The 25,994-nt window shown below is 40.7% G+C and overlaps 1 protein-coding gene across 9 annotated transcripts in view; it reads left to right on the top strand.

The window, feature by feature from the left end:
• tenm3 (teneurin transmembrane protein 3) overlaps nucleotides 1-25,994 on the top strand; it is a 294,603-nt gene that overhangs the window by 25,185 nt on the left and 243,424 nt on the right. Inside the window, exon 1 of one of the 9 annotated variants that reach the window (XM_039800556.1) lies at nucleotides 23,937-24,167. The exons of the other annotated variants lie outside the window; for them this stretch is intronic. The gene's annotated coding sequence lies outside the window, so the exon portion shown is untranslated. Of the gene's footprint in view, nucleotides 1-23,936; nucleotides 24,168-25,994 lie in introns of those variants that run through there. 9 annotated transcript variants of the gene reach the window in all.

Here is a 25,994-nt window from a genome sequence, read left to right as displayed (position 1 = left end):
ACTTAATGGGCGTTGACCACTCCATTATGGCTCAAACATCACAAACAAACAAATCTTAGTGTAATGATTTTAAAGCCCCTGATAGTGCATCACTTTTACCCGTTACCACAGCTGGACAAAGCTGCTTTTGCTAAACAGACCTGATTAGTTCCATTGCAGGATCACTTTCAAGCCGTGTTTCATATCAGTGCAGCGCTGAAGCAAGACAAGCTACCTAATGTAGTGTGAGCAACTTGCAACACTGATGATGTGAATTACAGGGAGGTATTGAATAAGATAGAGGGCCTTACTGTTCATAGTTGATTGCTCTCAGTTAGGGCAGTGTTTTCTCAAATGGGGGTAGGGGTACTTTGGAGTACTGCAGTGAGATTTTTTTTTTTATATGTAATATATTTACTGTAATAAATCCCAAAATGACCCCAATGCATCATCAGATATTAAGGAAACATGCTAAGTTTAAATACCGTCTTTTCTGACCACAATGCTAATGCCAGTATTTTCTCCTTTTGAAATTTCCGTTCCGTGTCGGAATTTCTGCTCGTGTTTTGGCCTGTGAGTTGTTATCAACTGCCCAGTTTGACAGCCAGGCCTGGTGGCCAGATATAACTGTAAAAACATAAACCCAGCGTGCTACAGCTGTAACGTTAGTACAGCCATGGAAGCAGCAAACAAACAAACAGGATCAATGAAGATAGATTATATAGTAGTATAGTAGCTAGAGTACCCGAGTTGGTTACTCGCAAAAACAGTTGAGACCCAGCCAGTAAAATGATCCTGACTGGTCCTGGCTAACGCTGCCATGCTAACCCTGCTAACTGCTAACGTTACCAGAGGTCCAGGCAAGCGGACGACGGCTGTTTACAATGTGTAGCCTGTTCAGTGGCCGTAGCCGACAACGGTGAGTTATTTTAAGCCAAGAGAGGGGGGCTGTAAATCAGGAGGATCGTGAGTTTGCAGTGTGTTTAGCAATAAAGTGCGTCTTTCAGTTGGGTGGAGAGGACAGCGAGGTTGTTGTGTTTTTAGCGGTCCCTACCGTAATTCTAAGCAGAAAAAGTTTGTCTGTCAGTTGGGTACAGAGCTCCACGTGAGCACGCGCTTTTATGACTGTCAACATAGCCAGCATCTAACGTTAGCTATTCCGCTGTGCTGTGAAGTAATGTCTGGCTATGTGAGAATAAGCGTCTAGCAACGTTGTTGTGAATGCTCGGTCTCAACCTGGCAACTTCGAGTCTGGGGAGGAGGGGGTGGGGGAGACGACTCTCTCCAGTATTTTGAATTTGTACTGCAGTAACTATTTTAAATACTAGCGGTCAGTATTACATATTGCACCTTTAACTGTTATTTAAAAAAATAGCAATTTGATTTTATTTGTAGTAACAAATCATAACAGGAGTTATCTCAAGACACTTTACAGATAGAGTAGGTCTAGACAAAGACCCAACAATAGCCATGTCAGTCATGTGTAATTCCTAAAATAATTGCTAATTAGCTACATATTGCACCTTCCATGGTCATGTTAAATAAAGTAATACAAAATAAATTAAAAATCCACTGAAAATAGGGCATTTCTGTAAACAATCTGTGATATTTAACATTATTCCAGCATTTATCTTGTGAAAAAAACAAACCAAATATTACACCAAACATTCAACATTCAATTTGATTAATCGCGGTCTTCACGATTAGCTAATCGCATTCTTTCAAATTGCGTGTTTGTGTTTGCTCCAGAGGGGATTACTGGTTTTAGCAACAGAAAGTTGCCAAACACACTCACACACATGCATAAGGGCCTGCATGTGCAGCCCTCTCTGCTTCCATCTACATCAGCGTGATGAGCGGATGGAGGCTTTTAACTAATCACATCATCTAAAAAGGAGAGAACAAAGGAGAGAGGGAGAGAAGAACGGGAAGGAGAGGAAAAAAAAAAATCATAAGCTTGTGTGAAAGGAAGGTGAAACATTTCTTATGAATGAGTCATCCACTTTCTATTACTCTGTCTCCCTCTCTCGGACCTCCCCTACACCTCCCCACTCTCTCAGGTCTTATCTCCTTCATATTGCACACTCAAGTTATTTGTAATCCGCTTATACTTGTTCAGCCTTCTTTTACATTGTAACTTAATATGGGCCGTGCCCCTGTGTGTGTGTATGCGTGTGTGTGTGTGTGTGTGTGTGTAATAGATATAAGGTAACAGTCTTACTGTATTTAACACCTGCCACTGTGCATCTCTCCCTCTTTTTGTCTCTCTCGAATGAAGAATTCAAGGTGAAAAGTTCACAACGTAGCTGTTCTTGTACATGGATAGAAGGTAAATAAAGGAAGTTAAGATATACGCATGCAGTATTTCAGTGTTCGAACTATACCGTGGCCTTCAGGGGAGCCCACTTTTTTCCACGCGGGGGGGGAGGGGGGGTCGTGCGCTTGCAACTTACAATGACTTACAAAGATACATAACAGCTACAAGTGTATGCACAATACAGGATTTACCCTATCATACTTTATCGACAGGAATAGATAGGGCAAACAGCCACCCACAAATATATAAACAATAAGAAGAATACCAGAATTCCTCCGTTCAATTAGACCATAGCGACGCACCCCGAGCTTCCATCCTTAACAAACAGCCATGTATATGGGCTCTTCCAGGCTCTCCACTGCTGGCTGTTCCAATTTAACGGGAGAGAGGAGCGAGACGGGTTAGGATCATCTTCAGCCAGAGAGGACATTATTTCTTCAGCTTCTTCTTGCGTTGTCACCCCGGTGGGAGGTGTGCTAACAGGGCTTGCAGCAGGTGAATTAGTTGTGCTATTAACGTCATCGCTACACAGTTTCTTAGTAAAACCAAAATTAATTAAACTGCCTTGTTTTCTTTTTGCCATGGCTATATGATGCTTACTGCAGAATGGATTTCAAGGACTTTGCGCACCGATTAATGGCCTCCAATGTTTATATTTCTTCTACGAATCTTTGAGTTAACATGTAGCCTACTAAACATGAGTTGGATTTGCACCGCAGCGCCGCCACGCCTTGATGCTCATAACAAGAATAACATGTATAGTTTTCTTTATTGAAATGAATTGGGTTTAAATCACCATCACGCATGAATTATATTTTTGCAGTTTTACACATTATAATCCACGATGATCACATTACACAAAACTGAAATTGCACGTCAAAATGACACAGTCAATAGTTTTAGAGACCCCCCAAAATTTCACAAATCACGTTTTCAGGGGAGCCCATGTCTTATTAAGGGGAGCCGAGCTCCCCCTCGCTCCCCCGTAGTTCGCACCCTGCAGTATTTGCGATGGCAAACCGGAAACAGGTGGAGTGATAAAGGCATGAAGAAATGATTGGAGGAATAAGGATATATAGTCAGACATGAAAATGATTAAAAGAGATAACAAAGTGCTTACTTAAGCCTCTTTCACACATGCACTACAACCCTGAACTAATCTAGACCGTATTATAATAGCATAGCATCAGTTTGATCAGACATTAAACCTATTCTACCCTGCCAGCTCCCTATTAAAAAAAAATGTCTGTGTAGCGATTGAGCCAATGTGTGAATAGAGCAGCTCATTGTCCAGATAATTCCCAGTAAGCAAGTGGGCTTTTTGATGACGTTTCTATCGTTTGGCTGGTGCAAAAGTGGAAGAAAACAAACATCTGAGGGTAAAGAAGAAGGGTAATTTACACAAAGACACCAACGAAACTGGAAAGATGACGAGATTCGGACATACATTACCCATGGATCCAGCTAATTTAAATAGCTCCCGTTACAGTGTTTTGTGAACAGTTACAGTGGGTACGGAAAGTATTCAGACCCCTTTAAAGTTTTCATTCTTTGTTTCATCGCAGCCATTTGCTAAAAATCAAAAAAGTTCATTTTATTTCTCATTAATGTACACTCAGTACCCCATCTTGACAGAAAAAAACTGAAATGTAGAAATTTTTGCAAATTTATTAAAAAGGAAAAACTGAAATATCACATGGTCATAAGTATTCAGACCCTTTGCTCAGTATTGAGTAGAAGCCCTTTTGAGCTAGTACAGCCATGAGTCTTCTTGGGAATGATGCATCAAGTTGTCCACACCTGGATTTGGGGATCCTCTGCCATTCTTCCTTGCAGATCCTCTCCAGTTCCTTCAGGTTGGATGGTGAACGTTGGTGGCCAGACATTTTCAGGTCTCTCCAGAGATGCTCAATTGGGTTTAGGTCAGGGCTCTGGCTGGGCCAGTCAAGAATGGTCACAGAGGTGTTCCGAAGCCACTCCTTTGTTATTTTAGCTGTGTGCTTAGGGTCATTGTTGTTGTTGGAAGGTGAACCTTCGGGCCAGTCTGAGGTCCTGAGCACTCTGGATGAGGTTTTCTTCCAGAATATCCCTGTACTTGGCCACATTCATCTTTCCTTCAATTGCAACCAGTCATCCTGTCCCTGCAGCTGAAAAACATGCCCATAGCATGATGCTGCCCCCACCATGTTTCACTTGGGATTGTATTGGGCAGGTGATGAGCAGTGCCTGGTTTTCTCCACACATACCGCTTAGAATTAACGCTAAAAAGTTCAATCTTGTTCTCACTTTACCTCTCTCACCAAGGCTCTTCTCCCACGATTAGGTCTAGGAAGAGTTCTGGTCGTCCCAAACTTCTTCCATTTAAGGATTATGGAGGCCACTGTGCTCTTAGGAACCTTGAGTGCTGCAGAAATTCTTTTCTAACCTTGGTCAGATCTGTGCCTTGCCACAATTCTGTCTCTGAGCTCCTTGGGCAGTTCCTTCGACCTCATGATTCTCATTTGCTCTGACATGCACTGTGAGCTGTAAGGTCTTATATAGACAGGTGTGTGCCTTTCCTAATCAAGTCCAATCAGTTTAATTAAACACAGCAGGACTCCAGTGAAGGAGTAGAACCATCTCAAGGAGGATCAGAAGAAGTGGACAGCATGTGAGTTAAATATGAGTGTCTCAGCAAAGGGTCTGAATACTTATGACCATGTGATATTTCAGTTTTTCTTTTTTAATAAATTTGCAAAAAATTCTACATTTCTGTTGTTTTTTTTGTCAAGATGGGGTGCTGAGTGTACATTAATGAGAAATAAAATGAACTTTTTTGATTTTAGCAAATGGCTGCAATGAAACAAAGAGTGAAAAATTTAAAGGGGTCTGAATACTTTCCGTACCCACTGTAACTTCATTTAATATTGTATGTGGTGTTTTCTTTTACGGTGTGCAAATGTTCCACCAAAAAAAGTTCCTTCCCGAGACTATTTTTGCTGAGCCTCTGTCTCGGCGTTCTGAATTTAGTGGGATTGGATCAAAAGAAATGCAAACAACCCAGAGCGTTTTTTCTCCTATACTGAAATGTATGTGTGGTGTAGCCAGACCTATCTCCACAGCACTGTGGAGATAGGTCTGGCAATGCGATACTAACTCTTTGATAAAGAGCAAGATATCTCAACAACTACTGGCCACGCTGAGATGCATTTAGAAATGAGTATTTATGGTCCAATTACTTTCTCCGTAGAGCCACACTGTCAAGTCTAAATGTCGCATGTCTTATCTATGACAAGATCCCTTATCACTAGTATATAATTTACACCTGTGCACAGTATGTGTGTTGATTTTCATGTTAACCAGAGGATGTAATCTAGTATTTCCACAAGTGACATAATCAGGCCAAAAATATCAAAATATATTCAATAAAATTTTATTTATAGTGTCAAATCATAACAGACATTATCTCAGGCCACTTTACAGATAGAGTAGGTCCAGGCCACACTCTATAATTAACAGAGACCCAACAAATCCCCCCAAGAGCAAGCATTTGGTGCGACAGTGGCAAGGAAAAAGTTATTTTAAACAGGCAGAAACCTCGAACAGAACCTGACAAAAATGACATAATAATTATAGCAGTGGATAATGGAAAGACATGATGAACAGTGGCAATTATAGTAACAGTACAGATAATAGAACTGTGACTAATAATAAAAATAATAGTAGTAGCAAAGGGCGTCCCTCATAGGGTACTATGAGCATATTAAGATATAATGGTGCCTGATCATTAAGAGCTTTGTAGGTGAGGAGGAGGATTTTAATTCAGTTCTGGATTTTACAGTGCAGAGAAGCTAATACAGGACAAATATGATCTCTTTTCCTAGTTCTTGTCAGTACCCGCGCTGCCACATTCTGGATTAACTGATTCTTAAGGGACTTGTTGCAGAAACCTGATAGTAAGGAATTGCAATAATCTTTTTATGAACTATGATAATCTGGTTATGGGTCACATCAAGGTGCCGTCGCACTCACTCTTACTCATAGAACTGAAGTTAACGTTACATTCAGGAACTACGTTCTTCGGGGGTTTTCACCGTTCTCGCTGCCACAACAGAGTGATCATCACAGGTTGTAATATCTGGCTTAAAAAAAAATATACAGCTGTGCAAATTACAATTAAAATGTATGGAAATGTGGCACTGTGTCTCCCTCCATGTTGCAGAAGAGCCTGTGAGCGGGTGGGGGTGGGGTTGCATGTAGAGTGTGAGAGGAGAGATGGAAACACAGGTGCAGCTTTACAGAAGAAATCTGTCAACCAACGGGTCACAAAACATCAAATTATATTGATATAAACGGTATTGTCTTAGCCCATATCTTGCTTCAAATATATCCATGTACCTTAAAAAGTCGATATACCGCCTGGCCCTAGCAGGGGGTGATGGAGTTTGTATCTAATAGTTAAAATGTTATGATTAAAGAAGCTCATGAAGTCGTCACTACTCAGCGCTATAGGAAGAGATGGCTCAATAGAGCTGTGACTCTCTGTCAGCCTGGCTACAGTGCTGAAAAGAAACCTTGGGTTGTTCTTATTTTCTTCTATTAATGATGAGTAATATAGGCTGCTCTGGCATTTCTGAGGGCCTTCCTTTACGTTTCAAGACTGTCTTGCCAGACTAAATGAGATTTTTCCAGATTGGTGGAACGCCATTTACTTTCAAGTTTCCATGAGGTTTGTTTTAACTTGCGGGTTTGGGAGTTATACTATGGAGCTAACTTCCTTTGTTTCATCATCTATTTTTTTAGGAGCAACAGAGTCGAATGTCGTCCGCAGTGAGCCTGCAGCACCGTCTACAAAGGATCAATTAGGTAGGGATTAAAGTCAAAAAATAGGAGTGAGGCATGGCATTGAATTAAATGCCGTTGGAATCACTTCCTTAAAATGTAGCTACAGCACCGTCAGCTACACATCTAATGTAGAAACTTTAACCTAGTGGCGTATAGTCGGGTAATACAATTTCAAAAGTTATTAAAAAATAATCTGATAATAAAGGATTCTGTGGAAATACTATTACGTTTTCAATTCCGGTGCCATATGCCAGAACAAGGTTGAGGGTGTGGTTAAAACAGTGAGTGGGTTTATGTACACTCTGACTGAAACCAATCGAATCTAAAAGTGAGATAGAAGCAACACTAAGGCTGCTGTTCATTGTCCACGTGAATATTAAAATCACCTACAATAATTACTTTATCTGATTTAAGGACTAAACTTGATAAAAACTCAGAGACAAATTTAGAGCGCGGTGGCGGTGCACAACAACAAAATATTGTTTTTCAGATTGGGTGTGAAAGACTCAAAGCAAGGCTTTCAAACGAGTTCTAATTTAGTTCAGGTTTAGGATTGATTAATAGGCTTGAGTCGAAGATGGCTGCAACTCCCCCTCCTCGGCCAAAGATTGGAGAAATATGACTATTAATATGACTGAGAGAAGTGGATTCATTTAGACTGACATATTCTTCATGACACAGCCATGTTTCGGTAAGACAGAATAGATCAATATGTTTATCTGATATCAAATCCTGACTAGTTCTGCTTTAGATGTCAGAGATCTGATAATAAAATTGCACATTTGGTGGTGTTAATTTATTCATGTTTTTTTGTATAACTCCTCTTCGATTTGCTTTTGATTTAATTAACTGAAGTGGTTTGGGGGCCAGTGACCGTTGTTAGGGAACTATGAGTGGGTACCTGCTCTAATGGAAGCAGTAGGACGGCAGCTCTGCTTCCTGGTCTCAACTCAGGGTTGTCATGGTTTAAAAGGCAAATGGCCATTAAATGTACTTGTGTGCATTCACGCTCCACAGAGGATAAACCTTTTTTAAGTTTGTCAATTTAAGGACATATTATTTTGCGTCTCATCTGATCAATCCAATACACATACAAAACTGGCCAAAAATGACGATCAAATATTCCATCTAAAAAAACACTATGGTTTGTATATAATAAAATAATATATTTGCACATTATGTCCATAATGTGGCAAATGTACGGCATATATACAGTGCCTTGCAAAGTATTCGGCCCCCTTGAACTTTTCGACCTTCGCCACATTTCAGGCCTCAAACATAAAGATATAAAACTGTAATTTTTTGTGAAGAAAATCAACAACAAGTGGGACACAATCATGAAGTGGAACGAAATTTATTGGATATTTCAAACCTTTTAAACAAATAAAAACTGAAATATTGGGTGCAAAATTATTCAGCCCCCCTTAAGTTAATACTTTGTAGCGCGCCACCTTTTGCTGCGATTACAGCTGTAAGTCGCTTGGGGTATGTCTCTATCAGTTTTGCACATCGAGAGACTGACATTTTTGCCCATTCCTCCTTGCAAAACAGCTCGAGCTCAGTGAGGTTGGATGGAGAGCGTTTGTGAACAGCAGTTTTCAGTTCTTTCCACAGATTCTCGATTGGATTCAGGTCTGGACTTTGACTTGGCCATTCTAACACCTGGATATGTTTATTTGTGAACCATTCCATTGTAGATTTTGCTTTATGTTTTGGATCATTGTCTTGTTGGAAGACAAATCTCCGTCCCAGTCTCAGGTCTTTTGCAGACTCCATCAGGTTTTCTTCCAGAATGGTCCTGTATTTGGCTCCATCCATCTTCCCATCAATTTTAACCATCTTCCCTGTCCCTGCTGAAGAAAAGCAGGCCCAAACCATGATGCTGCCACCACCATGTTTGACAGTGGGGATGGTGTGTTCAGGGTGATGAGCTGTGTTGCTTTTTACGCCAAACATAACGTTTTGCATTGTTGCCAAAACGTTCGATTTTGGTTTCATCTGACCACAGCACCTTCTTCCACATGTTTGGTGTGTCTCCCAGGTGGCTTTTGGCAAACTTTAAACGACACTTTTATGGATATCTTTAAGAAATGGCTTTCTTCTTGCCACTCTTCCATAAAGGCCAGATTTGTGCAGTATACGACTGATCCACCTCAGCTGTAGATCTCTGCAGTTCATCCAGAGTGATCATGGGCCTCTTGGCTGCATCTCTGATCAGTCTTCTCATTGTATGAGCTGAAAGTTTAGAGGGACGGCCGGGTCTTCGTAGATTTGTAGTGGTCTGATACTCCTTCCATTTCAATATTATCGCTTGCACAGTGCTCCTTGGGATGTTTAAAGCTTGGGAAATCTTTTTGTATCCAATCCGGCTTTAAACTTCTCCACAACAGTATCTCGGACCTGCCTGGTGTGTTCCTTGTTCTTCATGATGCTCTCCGCGCTTTACACGGACCTCTGAGACTATCACAGAGCAGGTGCATTTATACGGAGACTTGATTACACACAGCTGGATTCTATTTATCATCATTAGTCATTTAGGTCAACATTGGATCATTCAGAGATCCTCACTGAACTTCTGGAGAGTTTGCTGCACTGAAAGTAAAGGGGCTGAATAATTTTGCACCCACTTTTTCAGTTTTTATTTGTTAAAAAGTTTGAAATAACCAATGAATTTCGTTCCACTTCATAATTGGGACCCACTTGTTGTTGATTCTTCACAAAAAATTACAGTTTTATATCTTTATGTTTGAGGCCTGAAATGTGGCAAAAAGGTCGAAACGTTCAAAGGGCCGAATACTCGCAAGCACTGTATATAAATACATTATATAATATAATATTAGTATTATAGTATCATTAATATTATATTAATAATAATTGTAATTATTTTTATTAAGAGTACTAGTAGTAGGGCATAAGCCTTTTCCTTTTGTTACTGTAGCCATTAGCATGTCATTGACAATTAAACAGTATTACATTGGTAAAAATACTGTAAACAAATAACGAAATTGGTAGCTTCTTTACTAAAACTAGTGTAAATATGTTCTCTCATCCTTCTCCCTGTAGAGAAAAAAATAAATGTTGGTATAGTGGCTCTTTTATCAGCTTTACACTTCTTTAACAATCTTCAATCAACTAGAAAGTCAAGTCGAGCTCAGTTTAAGCTGGGCAGCGCCCTCTTTTATTGTGTTATATGAAGCAAGCCCAATCTAACTCCAGGGGAACATGGAGTCCCGCCCTGTGTGTTTTTTTTGTGTGTGTGTGTGTGTGTGTGTGTGTGTGTGCGTGCGTGCGCGGCGTGCGTGCGTGCGTGCGTGCGTGCGTGCGTGCGTACGTGCGTGCATGCTTTCCGTGAGATTTGGGAACTACTCTGGATAGAAAAGGCAAACCAGCAAATATCTACCAGCTGGATTCAATCATGCCATGCTCTCATAGCCATGCTCTCTCTTTCTCTCTCTCTCTCTCTCTCTCTCTCTCTCTCTCTCTCTCTCACGCACGCACACACACACATGCACACACAAACATGCACATACACACAGCTAGTCGTGGAATATGAGGTCTTTAATTGAAACCTTGTATTTGTTTATAACCCCACAATCTCTCCTAACGCACAAAACACACACTTCCTACAGCTTTTGATAACAGCTTTACAGGTTGTATTTAGTTGCTGTTGATTGGATACAGAAGATAAAGAGGGAGAGAGGGAAACTGTTTCTTATTGCATTTTTTAGTGGTTGTTTTAAATAACCTGGAATAGTTTCAGTATGTTCTTCTCATGACATTATAGTTCAGGTCTGATCAAAATAACTAGTTTGACCTACATGAAGAGCTTAACTGGGATTATTTTGACCAGCTTTTCTATGGCAAGGCAACCCGGGATGAGAATGTATCACAAGTTTCTCAACCTTGGGTTTGTACCTGGGGAGAATAAAGTAGATTAGAAGTGTACAAATATAACAAAAAAATAAAATAAAAATCCTCACCTTTTTTTTCTCCAGCCAAGAAAGACTTTGAACATTTCTGTGTTCTCATCCTAAATCTCTCTTAGGATGCTCGTCTGTTCCGATTGGGATTCACCAAAGAATTCTAACTCCAGAAACTTGCCGAATATGGCTCGTTTTAGCCTGATGAATGTCACCTATACGAGGGGATGCGCGATTGTGAGATTAAATCATTACCATAATCACTGGCCCTAAAATTGCCACATAAGCGGCCGATCACACCGAGCAAAACACTGTGGTGGACCTGTGGAGTGTGGGTGCGCAACCGGCGATTAAATTAATGGAAAACAACAATGGATTCAAGCAGAGAGAGAGCAGCAAAATTAGCAGTTCGCAGGCTAATATAAGTGTTAATGATTAGCATAAGCAATATACAGGCTAATTAAAATGATGTTGGTTGTCATTTACGGCCAGTTAGAGTCAGTAAAGGACAGTAAAACATTTAGTTATTGTTGTCCATCCCCAGCAGTTCATATGGTGTTAGTTTGTAGTTTTATAAACAGTGCTGTGTACATGCTATTTTACATTTGAAGCGCTTCTAAAAACTGGAAAAACAGGATGCATGGCGCAAGAAGCAAAAGTGCACTCCAGGCACACTGCACCATAGTAGAGTCCGAGCCCGGCCCGCGTCTGACAGAGCAGTAACCGAACCCGACAGGCATTAAGATATTTTAGTTAAAATCTTGTTTTTTTTTTGTCATAGCACAGCATAGTACACATGTACGTTTGTTTGTGTGGCAACTGTAGGAAGGCATTTGGAAATGTCAACAGATGAGCGCATCAGCGCACACGGGGCAACAAGCGCACGGAGGAAATATTTATTCATAATTCAAATTGAAAGTCCAAAGAGAAATTGAAAGTCCAAAGAGAAAACAAAGCGAGATGAAATTAAAAATATAATTATAATTTTTTTAATTTTCCATTTGGCTTTGGCTTTTGAATTTAATATTTGGCTTTTGAATTTCAGTTTATCATTGGCTCTTAATTTTCATTTAATATTTGGCTTTTGAATTTCAATTTAACATTGGCTTTTAATTTTCATTTAATATTTGGCTTTTGAATTTCAATTTAACATTGGCTTTTCATTTTCATTTAATATTTGTCTTTTTAATTTCAATTTAACATTGGCTTTTCATTTTCATTCAATATTTGGCTTTTGAATTTCAATTTACATTGGCTTTTAATTTTCATTTAATATTTGGCTTTTGAATTTCCATTTAACATTTCCTTTTCATTTGGACTTGACACATGTCAATGTCATGTTACATTTCGGTCCGTGTACTTTTTCGTTCATTCGATTTTCATTTCATAAACAGACTTAAAAAACAAAAAACGAATGGTTATTTGATTTTCGTTTTAAAATACAACAATTGAAATTGGAATACAATGCGTTTTATTCCTTTTCATGGTCAAAAGGGGATGGGAGAAATTAAAAAATATGCTGTGATTTTCATTTTCTATTTCATATAACAAAAATAAAATCACTCAGAAATAGAAATGAAAAAAGGCTTGTTTTTTTATATTCAGAGACCGGATGTTGTCATTTCCAAGGCAACAGCGCCAGCCTAGCCTACCAGTGTTGCATTCAGCCCAGGCTAAAATTACTTTGGAAACCTGTGCTCTTGATAATGCTTGGGGGGGGGAATTTTATTTCATAATTTCACATGTATTTATTACCCTCTCTCCCTGCCTCCCTCTGACTATCTGTCTCTACCCGCCGCAGACAACTTCGCCCCAATCGAACCAGCTGAGGAAACAGACTTTTGGTTCACGGCTGCAACGTTACCGTTAGGCCACCGTTAACAATCCCAGCAAACATTCTGTTGCTGATCTGACATAGTCACCGGCGGTTCGGGATCAGATCATGGGGATCAGACCTCCGCTGCTGGGTCTAATATTCTAATATCAGCTGCTGCTGCAGCTAGCTAGCAGATAGCCACCAGCCCTGTGACCTCGGTCCCCGCGGTTCGCTTCCCGGGACTGACTCTGGTCCGTCTGCAGAGCTGCGTTACCCGCTCTAGCTGAGCTGGGAATCTGCCGCGCTCGTGATTTATTAATATTTTATTTTACTGATGTCAGGCAGGCTTGCTGCTGCTTTTAGTCTGAGTCTGTGAGATAACCAAACTTCCCTTAAATATAACGTGCATATAAATAGATGGAATAAATAAAAGTCCCTCGAAATACATAGTAAAACATACATGTATTTAGACTATTGAAATATTATGACTAAAGCCTGTATTTCATGATCGATTTCATAGCCATATGTATATTTATGTAAAGGGGGGCAAAAAACGGAAGTTATAGGCTACAGATTCCCTCAGCTGCAGCCGGGACATTCTAAAACGCTTAACGTGAAAAAGCAACTTTAATGTACCTAAACAATGATCAATCAAATATCAGTCAGTTATCAGTCAGACAACGTCCATAACGACTTTGGGTTAGATTTTTTGATCACTGTTTATAAAAAATTGCTTAACGTGAAAAAGCTTAACCACGTTTTTAATGAAGCAGAAACCCTTAATGTCAGCTAACATCCATAATAATTGTACTTTGGGTTAGATTTTTGACAGTTTTCAGTGGTTATGAGGAGCAATATGAGAGAAATTTGGTAATCCTTGATCATTGCTCATTGATAATAGAGCGGGTAACGCCAGCTCTGCAGAGTAAGTCCCGGGGAGCGAACCGCGGGGACCGAGGTCACAGGGCTGGTGGCTAGCTGCTAGCTAGCTGCAGCAGCAGCTGATATTAGAATATTAGACCCAGCAGCGGAGGTCTGATCCCCATGATCTGATCCCGAACCCCCGGTGACTCTCTGCCAGAAAGCAAGCTTAACGGCAGCAACAGAAAGTTTGCTGGGATTGTTAACGGTGGCGTAACGGTAACGTTACAGCCGTGAACTGAAAGTCTATTTGCTCCGCTGGTTCGACTCTCTTCGGGCGAAGTTGTCTGCGGCGGGTAGAGACAGAGAGTCAGAGGGAGAGAGGGTAATAAATACATGTGACATTATGAAATAAAATTCCCCCCAAGGATTATCAAGAGTATAGCTAGCTAGGTTTCCAAAGTAATTTTGGCCTGGGCTGAACACTGGTAGGCTAGGCTGGCACTGTTGCCTTGGAAATGACAACATCCGGTCTCTGAATATAAAAAAACAAGCCTTTTTTCGTTTCTGTTTTCGAGTGATTTTATTTTTGTTATATAAAATAGAAAATGACAATCACAGCATATTTTAAATTTCTCCCATCACATTGCGACAATGAAAAAGAAAAAACGCATTGTATTTCAATTTCAAATGTCGTATTTTAAAACGAAAATCAAATAACCATTTGTTTTTTGTTTTTTAATACCTGTTTATGAAATGAAAATCGAATGAACGAAAAAGTACACGGACCCATTTCATGTAGTTACTATAATTGGGCCCGTGTTAGTGAGGACTAGATTAGGACTGTATTTAAAGCTGATTCTGGTCCCCAACTTCACCCCAGGTGTGTCTGTTTAAAACACTCTACACAGTTAATTTATTGCATAAAAAAGTCTCAGAAGTGAATTTAGTGGTGAAAAAGCAGATGGAAATTATAAAAAGTTTCCAGTTGTTTGCTGCTGCTAATACGGCAAACACCCGATCTAGATTATAGAATCGATATTTTTTTTAATAATTTTCATCTGCTTTTTCACCACTAAATTCACTTCTGAGACTTTTTTATGCGATAAATTAACTGTGTAGAGTTTGAATATGGGCAGTTTTACAAACGTTGATGGCCAACTGCACATTTTCTCCGATGTTGTCAGCTTCACTCTGACGGGACAGCCAGCTGGTGGCGGCCGGGATCGCTTCCCTGCTGGCCAGCCAGTGATGCTTACAGACACCGCTGTTAGCTGGAAGTCTGAAAAAGTACACAGGCTGTACAAAAGGCCGTCAATCAGGAGTGATTGTTGTGAGTACATGTTGGAGAATAGCGCGGACACGCACCTCATACCGCGCGCACCACCCGGAGAAAAAAGTGAGAGAAAGAAAAAGGAGAGGTTGCAGTTCGGACGATGACGATCCGGTTGAGATTGTGTGTGTGTGTGTGTCCTCGAGATCTGACCACACACAAACACACGTAAGCAGAGGTACCCACACCATGTTTCTACTGTTGCTTAATTAAATATAACATCAAAAGAGAGAAGTTGTCTGAGTCGTGTTTTAAACAGCACACCTGGGGTGGGTTGGTAACCAGAATCAGCTTTAAATACAGTCCTAATCTAGTCCTCACTAACACAGGCCCAATTATAGTAACTACATGAAAACTTCACTGTTGTTGCATGAAATGTCGTTTGTGTTTAACCTACATCATAATTTTCTATCATGTGAAACAAGAGGCCAAGCCAGCCTGGTTGTGAAGCTGCAGACAGATGCTCCTCAGCAGTCTGCTCCCCCTGCTGCTCATAAGGTGCCTCTGCACCCCTTTCGTTTTAGACCCTCCCACCAGCCTTTAGGCCACGCCTCCTCATTTACATTGACATGCGTCAAGTCCAAATGAAAAGGCAATATTAAATGAAAATTAAAAGCCAATGTTAAATTGAAATTCAAAAGCCAAATATTAAATGAAAATTAAAAGCCAATGATAAATTGAATTTCAAAAGCCAAATATTAAATGAAAAAGCCAAAGCCAAATGGAAAATTTAAAAAAGAAATAATAATATTTTTAATTTCATCTTGCTTTGTTTTCTCTTTGGACTTTCAATTTGAATTATGAATAAATATTTCCTCCAACGGGCATAGTTCAAATGACTGTGTACGCAATTGGATAGTCCTTCAACCAATCAGAGCAGCGGGCGTAGCAGCAACAGCGGCATCAATGGGTTGCTGCGCTTCGGTGGCTGCCATGTTGAATGTAAACAAAAAGCTGCTTGCCTTCACTTCTCTATCATCATCGTGTTAAACCTGCCAATTGCGCACCAGGTGGATAAGCCAGTTTGTGATTGGTTCCCGCAGATTTGTAACGGAAGCAGGATAGATTAATGTACAGGTTTCCACCCTGAGCTGCAGGGAGAAATCAAATCGCCGGCAGATCAGGCTGGGTTTACCCAGTCTAGGTTTTTCCACGATAATAATTGAGTCTCCTCCCGTCTCACCACACCACAACACACTCCTTTCTTTTTCTCTCTCTCTCATCTAGATAATTCATCTTTATCTCTCACTGTCCCCCATCATTCCCTCTCTTTATTCTTTCATTATTTATTTTCTCTGAGGAAAAAAGGAAGAAGCTACAAATGAACACTCCTCCTTCTTGCCTATATATACAATCTCACACACAATCACACACTCCGCTCCTATCATTTTGTTCCATCAAAGTTGGTCCTTTTTCCCTCCCCTACGAAATGACCAGTGATTCAGCACAAAGAAGCTGTGTGGCGTGTGCGTGTGTGTGTGTGTGTGTGTACACAGTGCAGTATTAAATGCATCTTACATGATTACAGATTTTTGACACATCTTTGGTTGGTGTTGAAATCTTCCTTTTTAGTGTAACTGTGTGACAGATGTAAAGAAGTAGCTGTGTCACACAATACCACTAGCCCTACATACACACAAACACACACACACACACACACACACACACACACACACACATACCAGTAGTAGTAGTAGTTGGCTAAACTACAATACATTTAGCACCAGCAGTGTTTCAATCCCTACAAAATTATTACTGAGACTGGTACTGGAAGGTATGTTTAAAATACTTAAAAATAATATTTACAAATTATAAGAGGTTGTAAGGTTGTGTGGTTGCCCAAATGAAAACATCTTTGTGTGGCCATGAATTTGGCATATTTTTATCATATGACTCTGGAAAGGTAGTAATCTGTGTGGGTTTGTGCATGCTGGTGGGGGTGCGTGCGTGTGCGTGTATGTGTTGTAGTACATTGTATTTAAACCACAGGTGGGTAAAACAGCAGGTTGCCATCATTTATCCTCAATGGTTTAGTCCACCCCCATATGATCTTAGTCATCACTGTTATTTAGAATGGGCTGTGCAGAGGTTGACACACACACACACACACACACACACACACACACACACACACACACACACACACCTTTCAGGCTACTCTCCCCTGCCACACACAAAGCTACAGGGTGCACTGGTCAAGATGATTACTGTTATTTGGAAGTCTGGCCAGGAGGCTGAATTGCTCGAACTCATAGTGGCTCACACACACACACACACACACACACACCACAGTGAGAGGGAGTTACGCTACGTTATCTCACCATCGACTCAAATCCCCTCATACTGAATGAAGGATTATGAAAAAAGAAGAACGCTCTCTTTTCTTTTGATCTCTTTTCCCTCCCTTCTGCTGGTTTAGTGCTCTCGCCTCATTGCTTCTTTCCCCTCTTTTATTCACCAGTTGGCTTGTTTAAGCCACTCTCTCATTTCTCTTTGTCTCTCTCTCTCTCTCTCTCTCTCTCTCTCTGTCTCCCTCTCCTCCGTTTCCCCTCACACTACTCTTTCATTTCCATCTCTCTCTCTAAGGTTGTGAACTTGCCCAGTAGGGGTCCCATACAATGAAATGAAAGAGCTTAGGGACCCGTATCACACACGCCCTGCACACATACACACATTTAAATGGCGGGAACAGCTGAACTTGCACTGAAACACACACGCACACACACACACACACACACACACACACACACACACACACACACACACACACACCTCCTTAGCTATCGATCACACATACATATACACACACACACCATACACACTCTGAAGGCCTATAGAGTCTAGATTGTGTGTGTCAGTGGGGGGCACCAGCAAATACACTGGTGTTAGAAAAGCCTCACTGCTGGAAGGATGGAGATTGAGAGAAAAGAAAGAAAAAGAGAACTGTCCAGTGAGTCCAAGCCTTCTCCCTTTCTACAGGGAGTTGGTATATAAACTAGGTGAATGGAAGGCCATGTTTTTCTCACTAAAGTTTGTATTCAGTGTGGGAAAATATTCAGAAATGTATGAGATTGAAATGTAATCTCCCTTCTCCTTGAGATATTCTTCCTTTTGAAACAGGGACTCTGAAGCGGAAAATCAAGTGAAGAAAGTGTGTTTCAGTGAAGTTTAGGAAATATCAGTAACACAAGATGAGTGAAACACCTCACGGTAAGGTGAAACAATTTCCCATTGGTCCCACATTTAATACATAATAGAAAAAAAATTAATAAAAGGTTTTATTTCTGCAACTTAATCTGTATAAGCACTAGACTTTTATACTGATGTGACCTGCATGTGTTGAATGGTATTCGGGCATTTTGCCAGCATTAGTGTGAAGTGACAGTATGAGTAATGAGTACTACAGCAACCCAGTGCTGTTGGAAAGTATGTGGAACTTGAAATGCATATCAGTAACATTGGGGCTTTACGTTAAAAGATTAAAGTGTCTGCATTAACAGCTGGCATAGGCAGAAATCGCAGCAGGGGGGCCGGGGGGGTCAGGAAGTAGCCCATCTGAGGGTTGTCTCTCCTAAAAATATTATTAAAACCCATGCTGTGTTTTGCAAGTAATATAATGATATATACTTGAAATAATTGTGTAAGTGGTAAAACAGGTAGTCTCGCACTGCCAGACCTTCCTCCACAGCGCTGCAGAGGAAGGTCTGGCTAATCCACACAGCATTCCTGGATGGGAGAAAAACGTGCTCTGGTTTATTGGCATTTCTTTAAACCAATCATAATCGTCATGGGTGGCGCTAAGCACCGGACGGTGCCACCATGCCTCTGCAAAATAATCTCAGGAAGGAACTTGTTTTGGTGGAACATGTGTACATTCATAGGTAACTGACATCCGGCCGAAAAGAAGGACATACGGCGAAATTTCCGGCGGCAATGGAGCAACCCCAGAAGTGGAAGATCGTTGGTATAGACTTTAAAACGGGACCAGTGTTGAAACCCATATCCAGTCTTTTTTCTAATCTTAACTAGTCGTTTTGGTGTCTAAAACCACAGGACAGTCACCTTTTGTCGGCTAATCTCAACTTCAGCGGCCGCTGAGAAGACCGTGACCTCCCGGTGCTCTGTACCCAGCTCACAGTCACCTTTACTCAGCTAAATTTAACTATAAAGACCTCTAAACTGAACTGTCATGTGGACAAACAAAGTTTGAATCGCTTCAGTATTTTTGGTCAATTTAGTCAACTTTTTCATTGAATCAGAGATAAACGTAGAGAAGGATAATGGCACAATCTCCATGCTACACTCATAAGGCTTTCCTCTGTATACACATATCCTATACAGTAAGTACAATGTTTGCTGTAGTATTTGTGTCCCCTTCAAAAGTTGCTCTTGAGAAATTGTATGTTTATTGTCACCCACCAACTGATGAAATGTATGCCCATGACAGCTGGAAGAGAAACGTGTAAAAGTGATTTCTCTATTTGACTATGTGATCTTTGAAAAAGTTCTATCAGCCGTGGAAAAAGACCGAAATGGAAACCACATTGAGACATTGTAGTGTGAAATGTCAACTTCTGATCAGAGGTGCTGATGCTCAGTAGCACCACAGTGTGTGTGGCTACACAAGCTTAAGGGACCCACTGCCTGTCCTATGAAGCACAGAGTCATGCTTCACCACTGAGCCACCTGTGTGAAACAAATGTCTCCGCAGTGTCATCTGCCATGCATGCCATTTTGTAAATTCTGTTGGATCTTGATTGGCTGTCGGTGTTTCGTTTTCATTCGCCACTGTCGTTGCAGTAGCAGGGTACCCCATAGCTTGACCCTGAGCGGGACCCCTGGCCAGTGAAAGATGCATAGAAGCATTTACAATATAGACAGACAGATTGATAGATAGATAAAGAAATGGAGTAATGGATAGAGAAATGGATAGATACATACTGTACATACATAGGTACAAAGATAGATGCATAGCAATGGTATATACATATATTAGGGAATTACTGTAATTGTTGGGGTTTTGGAATTTATAGTGTGGTCTAGACCTACTCTATCTGTAAAGTGTCTCGAGATAACTCTGTTATGATTTGATACTATAAATAAAATTGAATTGAATATACCAGGGAAATATGTAATAAAGCAGGTGCATTCAGGATTAAGGATAACTCTATATTTAATATGCTCATCTCCTTGTCAGTGGTCTCTATGCCAAAATCCATACTCCATTAACCTCTATGAGAGATGATGCTTATATCATTAGCTTGTGTGTGTATGTGGGTTGATGATGATGATGATGATGAAGATGTATATGTTAATAAAATATTTTGGCTGTGTGCGGCTGTGTGTGTCATGACTAAATTAGTTATTTGGGGACAAGATTGTTTGTCTTTAAATTTCAGAATCAAATGAGCTTATATGACAGACTGGCGTAATATGTAGTATGACAGGAAATAAAGCATGCATTTCTGCTGTCCTTTCCTTTTATCTCACGCATGTATTTTTCTATACTGCTACACATTTAGCTCATGCTTTCTTTTTCCTACTTTTTCCCCTCGTCAATATCAAGTCCTTTCCCGATCTGATGATTTTTGTGGCATGAATTCGTAAAGTCTACTGAAATAAGAAACCAGTGTACTACAGTACATACGTGTATAGTACATGTGTTTTGATTTGTGGTCAAAATGATTACTCTACAGGGGGCATGGACCTTTGTGACAGGCATTTAGTGCAATATCTGTGTGAGCAGCCACTACAAACAGTTTTTTACATCACTCAAGTACCTCAGCACACTGAATATTCTCGCAACCAGATGGACCAATTAACGAGAGGTAGCTAACGTAACCTCCTTTCTATAAACCTGCAAAAAGGCATGATGGGTTTTTGTAAAGGGACACATAATGTGACTTGCTAATATTTAACAACTAATGCTGTGTGGATTTGTTTCTGCAGTCAGTAGCACACAACAGAAGTTGAAGTGCCCACTCTCAGTTGTTAGTCAACCGATGCTTAAAGATTAAAGCTCTAGTGCGTAACTTTTTGATATTAATGAACATCCGTTACATTCAAGTCATTGCCAAATGAGTTGCTACAAAGCTAATTAAGAATATCAGCTCCACACAACTCTCTCTGGATTTCTCAGTATGACTATGTTCAGAAGATTGGGTTGTCCGGCGACTTTCCTGCACAGAAACTCGAGTAAAGATAATGACCTCTTCTGAAGTGTCCATCATGTTTTTTTTAATTCTCCGTGTCCTCCTTGGCTACTAGCTACTGTTTGACTGTTAGCTACTGACTATGCACTATAGCTTTAAGGTGTAGACGTTTAAAAAAAAACATTTTATCCTCCTTTTAAACATTTAAATTTCTATATTTTCTCACACAAACATTGATTCTGAAATGTAGATTGTGTCAAACCACCCAACCTAAAACTACATTCAACAGTGAAGCAGAAACACTGGAGTGCAGTGTGCGGTCAGTATGAAAAGCACATGGTTCTTGAATTTCATGGTAAAGCCTGAACCATGCCGTGGGCCTATTACATGCTCTACCGAAGGGATCATACTGTTAGCTTTCTGCTCAGCAAACAGAGCTCGGCTTTCTTGGGCCTGGATGGAGGTTACTGTGTAAACCAAAGCTGCAATGGACGTGGCAGCACTCATCTTGATGCCAGTTTTAGACTGAATGAATCTCCCCCCCCACGTATGTGCTCTTTCTTTTTTTACCCAACCCTAAAAAGGTAAGATATTCTTAACTTTTTGGGGCTAGACATGGAGTCAAAGTCACAGCTGGTCCAGAGAACACCACACTCATTTTTACTAAAGTCAGCCTGCCTCAGCGTTGCTGAAGCAGGTGTGTCTGTATCGATGCTCTCTGTGTGATCATCCCCTATCCTCTGGTGGCATTATGCTCCGTCTCTTCTGCAGTAAAGTCATCCAAACGGAGCTCATGTTGTTCTGTCCATCCTCTCTGGAGAACAGGAACAGAGGACGTTTAAGTGTTCTATAAAATATTAGAGGCAGTAGTTGAGGTTTGTGTGTGTCCGTGCTTGTGTGTGCTCACACAGTGAAAGCTGCCCATGTGTGAAATAATGGAATGAATGTCAATTTCCTTCCAAGTGATAGCCTCAATCCCTTGTTACGTAGATATTTCTAGAAAGACTAACAGTCATGCACAAACTGTGTGTGTGTGTGTGTGTGTGTGTGTGTGTGTGTGTGTGTGTGTGTGTGTGTGTTTGTGCTCTCTACTGTTTTGGTGTATTATTAATGTATTTACATTTATTTCTAGCATTTATACTTATAAAAAGCTGATTTAACCTCATGTTAAATGTACACCTCATCTAACACTTGTATTAATAAATAAATAAATACTATGTTGAACATCAGAGAAAGAAATACTACCATAGAAATAACAAAGTAAAAAAAAAATATCCAAAGGAAGAAATATTTAAAATTGATATGAAGAATAATAAAAATATCAGAGAATACTTTTTTTTATTGTCCTGCTAAATAATTCATGTTAAATTACTGTACTTTTCTCACAGAAATATACGCAGCTGCAGCGTTCTTTAAACACGCACGCATTTGACTAAACTTTCTTTTAGATTCATTATTTGTATTCATTTAGCTCTAATTGTCCAAATTACAATTTCAATTACGATAGGCTACATTTCCAGAATAATGTGACAGAAATTGTGGACCTCCGTGTGTGTGTGTGTGTGTGTGTGTGTGTGTGTGTGTGTGTGTGTGTGTGTGTGTGTGTGTGTGTGTGTGCGCGTGTGTGTGTGTGTGTGTATCACACCATGCCTGTGTATGCCTGCCCGCATGCTGCCGCGTCCCTTTTAGTTAAGCCTAGTCACCCCCCTTTCTCTCTCAGTACCTTTTGGTTTATACAGCTGCCTCAAACCCAAACTGCGCGAGCGTGCACACACACACACACACACACACACACACACACACACACACACACACACACACACAGTGTGTGTGCAAATGTGTGTCAGTGTATGAGAGTGAGAGAAAGAGAGAGATCATGTGTGAGCGGCTGAGAGGTGTAGTTTCTGTGCTATGAATACACATGTGGTGGGGAAATCGGGGAGATCAGAGCAAAAGAATGCAGAGAGAGAGAGAGAGAGAAAAAAAAAAAAAAAAAAAAAAAAAAAAAAAAAAAAAAAAAAAAAAAAAAAAAAAAAAAAAAAAGAAGAGAGAGAGAGAGAGAGAGAGAGAGAGAGAGAGAGAGAGAGAGAGAGAGAGAGAGAGAGAGAGAGAGAGAGAGAGAAAAGGCCCTCCTCCTCTCTCTCCACACATCCACACCTCCAGCCTCCAAAATGCAGAAATCCCGCCTCTCCCTCTCCCTCCACTCCTCACCCCCTCTCACTCTTCTCTCTCTCACCCTCTGTGTCAGCCAATCTCATTCTTCCCTGGGCTCCGTCTGTCCTCGTGGCTCCGCCTCCCTCCTCGCTCAGCCAGCAAGGAGAGCTCCAAACTTACAGAAGCAAAGAGGGGGGGAGAGAGAGAGGGAGAGAGAGAGAGGGAGAGGGAGCGACGCGGACAGGCACACTCACAGCAGCGGTGGCAGAGGCAGAGGAGAAGACGGCGCTCTCACACACTTACACACACACACACACACACACACACAGGAGCAGCGGCAGGCAGAGGGAAAGAAACCGGAGTAGAGAATAGAGGAAGAGAATTCTGCGTTTCCTTTAACTGACAGAGAAGAGAAAAAAAGAAGGGGAAAAGAAGAGAGAAAGCAGGGGCTTTGTGTTATTTTTTTCCTCCAGTGTTTTTCGTTCTCCATCCCTCACTTGGAGCGCAGAGGCTGGATGAAAACAAGAAGTGAGAGAAAAGACTGAGGCAGCCCCCCCCCCCCCCTGCAGATAGAGAAAGACAGAAGCCAGAACAAACCTCATAAAACAGGGCTTGCTTGTGCTTTTTATATCTTTTCTAAAGAAGAGAGGGGAGAAAAGCGGGGGAAGACAGAGACGGAGGTGTATTCCTATTTTTCCCCTCAGCAGCAGGACGACTCGGAGTGTTCATGCGTGCCTGAAAGGATCCTATGTGTTTTTTGGGAGCGTTAACCCTTTAAAGCGGGCGACACTGGAGTACGCACCCAGACAAGGTAGACGACCCATTTCATTTCTTTTTTGTCTTCTATTCTTCAAGTTACACATTGTGTCACGCGCGCGTGTGTGCGCGTGCATGTGTGTGTGTGAGACTGTGTCAGTATGTGTCTGCATGCTTTGGGAAATTGCTTGGTCTCTAGTCAATTGCCTCTCATTGTGTGAATTCACTGACTGAATGTAAACTCGCAGTCAATCAGAGTGTGTGTGTGTGTGTGTGTGTGTGTGTGCGCGCGTGCGCGTGCGCGCGCGTGTGTGTGTGTGTGTGTTAAAATAGTGCCAAACTGGGGCCTCATGATTTGATTTGGTAAGAAAGTAGAGGCAGAGGGAAAACCTTTCTTTCCATCTGAGCCAAGCACCGTCCATTTTCTCTTCCCATTTTCCCTTTCTTCTCTCATTTTTCTCTTTTTTTTCTCAGTCTTTCTCTCATTCTTTTATTTTCACCCTCTTATATTATTTCATCACCCTCCGCCTTTGTGCTCTCTCTCTCTTGGCCCAATCCCCCTTATTTCTCTCTTGTCTTGGCTCTGGTCACACTTTCCAAACTAAAGTCTATAAGGTTAAATCAAGCGGCAAGTTAGTCAGTAAGCCGACACTCAGCAGTCATTTATTTATTTCTTTTTTTCACTCACTCAGTCACTTACTAGTACACATGCCAAACGGTAATTTGGTATTATCAGCTCGTCTTCATCTAAACCACTGTCAGCTTCTTCTTTAAGGCTGCCAATCAATGAGTGACTACTTTCTTTTATCTCTGTGCTACGGTCCTCTCACGACACACACACACACACACACACACAGGGACACACACACACACATGAATAAATATTTCAGTGGTTAATCATATAGCAGCATTAGCCTCAAGGTCTGGTTATGATTTTGAGGCTGTTACGTAGGGGCAATATTCAAAGGGAATGGAGATGGGGAATATTACCTTAATTAGGGTACCAATCAATGTGGAGGACATAATGGGAAACATTCAGGACTAAGTGCTGTCAGTCAAAGTTGTTGGCAAAGATACCAAAGACGTTTCGGGCCCCTAAATGTCTCCTGGGGACCAGTTTTTTTTTGGATTTAGTTCCTCCTCATGCAGAGTAGAAATGTTGCCTGTGTCTGACGACGAAACACAGCCCTGCTGTTAGTCCTGCTCTCACAGTTCATGATGTGGTGGAGAAAAGTTCTGCCCAAGCAATGATCTACATCAGGTGGACAGCGATCAGCCATTAGTTAGTGGCATATTTTCTTTAAAAGGCCCTGTGACAAGTTACATTAGTTTGAAAGTTGATGTCAAGGATGGACATGTTGAATTTACACCCTCAAGTTTCTCGTCCTTCTTCGAAGATGGACCGTGAACTTCGACACGAAGCAGCCAGCACTTATGTTAATTATGTTTTTCATTTGTTCTTATTTTATCTTTTAAAATTCAACTTAAAGTTGATGCTACGTACCATGATGTGTAGCTTGAATTTATACTACTGTATACACTTATCGTATCCAATACAGAAATTGTGTAGCAGGCCGATACTGACTCAAATAGCTGGATGGGGTATCGGTAACATTCCAATTCAAATTATCATTATTCAATTTATTATTTTAATGATAAATAACAATTTAGTAAATTTATATATATATATATATATATATATATATATATATATATATATATATATATATATATATTTATTTGTTACATTTAGTTTTACAAAGCAATGTTTAAGTCAAGCCTAGTGTTGACTTACAAATTAAAGAATGTCACTTCCACACAGTGAGGCCTACAGCTGCTTATTAATTAAACACCCGACCTGAAACCCAGGTAAGAATAAAAA

Source organism: Perca fluviatilis, chromosome 1, assembly GCF_010015445.1.
Source record: "Perca fluviatilis chromosome 1, GENO_Pfluv_1.0, whole genome shotgun sequence".
Taxonomy (NCBI): domain Eukaryota; kingdom Metazoa; phylum Chordata; class Actinopteri; order Perciformes; family Percidae; genus Perca; species Perca fluviatilis.
Note: the sequence above shows the minus strand (reverse complement) of the source record. Positions and strands in the feature narration are given on the sequence as shown.